Source organism: Cebus imitator, unplaced genomic scaffold (genome assembly GCF_001604975.1).
Source record: "Cebus imitator isolate Cc_AM_T3 unplaced genomic scaffold, Cebus_imitator-1.0 Scaffold2, whole genome shotgun sequence".
In the NCBI taxonomy this organism is placed as follows: domain Eukaryota; kingdom Metazoa; phylum Chordata; class Mammalia; order Primates; family Cebidae; genus Cebus; species Cebus imitator.
Window position 1 is genome coordinate 5300265 of NW_016107317.1, and position 2784 is coordinate 5303048.

Below are 2784 nucleotides of genomic sequence, written 5' to 3' on the forward strand. Positions count from 1 at the left end.
GCATGGTGTTTTCTCTCTTTTTGTGTTACATTCCCTGTCAAGGTTATTCATAAAGGAGGAAAAACTATTCTCATGTAAAAAATTATCCCATTGATTTTAAAATACGGTGTTTAAAATTATAGTGTTTTATTTCACTTGAAGTAAGATAATTAATTATTATTATTACTTTTATTAACTAATTAGGAAGAAATTCAGTCATTTGGAAAAGTGCCTAAGGCCTAATTAATAAAAAATGCAGTCATTTGGAAAAGTGCCTAAGGTTAGATTAGGCAGAATAGAAAAAAAATATATATGTATATAGATAGATAGATATCTGATTTTTCAGTTTCTTTGTGAACATTAAGCTATTTTAAGTATGTAAAGCTTCAAAGGATAGTTCTCTTAAACTTTGTATAGAATAAACAATATTTCTTATTTTCTTTCTTGGTCAGGAGTCCCATTCCCAATACTGGAAAATAAGTGATTCTCAAAAGCAACTTTATCTTACACAGAACGGAATAACAAATTCCTGATTTATCCCTGTGTCATTTCTTATGAGGTCCCTGAAGACTTTAGAGAACAATTTTGGAGCTGGGAATCATAGTTTAAATAAAACAGGTTAAGAAGAGTATGAGGTAATTCCAAAATCAAGCACTAGAAAACTGAAATGAAGTCTTTTCCCTTTTACTTACTTTCCCCCCATGCCCTATCTACCCTAGGAGTCAGAGAAGAATTAAGCATCATTTTCAGCATATTACATCATTTTCCTTTCCAATTTTGTAACAGCCTTTTAGAAGAAAAGACATGTTGGAGCAAAAGATGTCTTCAACTTTATTATAATTGCTCAGCATGATTCTTAACAATCTGACTTCATATAATTAAAAAAGTAGTCTGGTATACGTTTATTCTTTGAGGCTCCTTGTGGCACTTTATTCGATTTCATATTTATGGTCTAGCCATGATTTCGTTTCCCTCATCTTGTACTTTGATCTCATCCTTAGCTAGACAAGTGCCTTATGAAGAGAAAAAAAAGTTGGTTTACGTACTACAGTAATTAAGAACTAAAAAGATGCTTTCACAGCTGTTGCTTTTGAAGTCAAGTTTAGTTAGTGGCAAGGTGCCAATTTTCAATTAAAAATAAGATTTTTATTTAAAAAGTATAATGTGTTATATTATGTCAATAATTCATTTTTAATGCATTTTTTTAAAAAGTTCTCTGCTAGTAACAGGGGTCCAAACTATCAATTATTAAAGGCCAAGTCCTTTGACAATGGTATAGCATTCTGTGTTTATTCAGCTTTTGTTTGTTCATCATTTGTAAGCTGAAATGAAATCCTTTCTCCCATTTAATAAAAAAATGCTTAGAAAGAATTTTAGTTAAGGCAGTTTTTTTGTTATTTTTGTTTTATCTCTGAAAAAATTTTTCTAAGTATTCAAACATGTATATGCATATATTCACTGTGCTCAAATTTTAAAATTGAAACTGAAGGGGATATGTACTATTGTTAATTCAAATCAACTTGGTAGTAATTGAATCTATTTTTTGTTTTTATCTTTTCTTATAATTACAGAGATATGTTTACCTAACCTGAACAGATAAGCCATTTTACATAATTATCAGAAGAATGGCATTGGAGGGAGCTCAGGTGTAACTTATTATCATAGTGTGAATTTGGCCTTGACACTGGCTCACAATAAAGCTAAAATCCTAGAAAGATGTGCCAGTATCTGAATGCTATTCCCAAGAAAGGATGGGATACAAAGGATGCCTCTCTTTCCTTGTGTAAAAACATTGTTGTTTTTCAGGGTGATAGGCCAGACTCTGAAGAATTCAAGTTTACATGATTGTCCTTTATGAAAAAAAGAAAAGAAAATGTCCTTTATTTATTCCTTTCCTCTGTCATCTCTCTGCCCCTAGTCTGGCTTCCTTCTGGGTCAGTGGTGCTCGCTGCTAATGATGCTCTACTTGGTCCAACCTCAGGTTGCCCTTGGCAGTCCTTGGTAGCTGTCGCATTTTTTTTCTTTTTCTTTTATTTTTTGGTTTTCAGTTTCTCGCTGTTATCATCAAGACTCACTGCCTCCCATTATCAATATTTAGTGAGCATTTACAGTGTACTAGGCAAAATAGAACATACAGAAAACATTGTCCCTGCTCTTGAAAAGACGCTGACATCTTAAATTTTTTTTAAAACAAACAAACAAAAAAAAGAACCTCCTTTAAAATGGCAAAATTTTGTTTAGTGTTTCCTGCAAAGTACTGAGGAAATATTTTGTAGAGTGAGCTTTGGATATAACTTATCCCCATCATTGTTTAGAGAATAGAGGAAGAGAAGAGGAAGATTTTAAAGGCAGACAATGACAGGCCATTCAGGTAGGGATTAAAGGGAGATAAACACAATCGCATCAACTAAGCAGAGATTTGCTGCAGTAAATAGAATGAGGGAAGTAGTTTATGGGAGGCAAGCAAAGGAAACAGGGTCTCTTAGACATTGATTGGAGCCAGAAAGAACATGCAGCCTTTTCCACCTACATGGCTACCAAGTAGGAACAGTACAGGGCAAGGCAGAGAAAGCTAAAAAAGGAAGGTAAACTTGTGCACCTGACAAATAGAAAGAATAAAGGATCAAAATGAAACGCAAGTTATAAGAGTATTGAGAAATTCCTAAAAGCCAAAAAGTGACTTGGAAGCACAAAACTTATACTTAATGTTGCCCAGTGTCATGATGGGCCGAGAACTTTGTGGCTTCCTAAGAAAATGCCGTATATCAATTTTGAATCTCAAAACAATGTCTTTTTTAGTCCTCT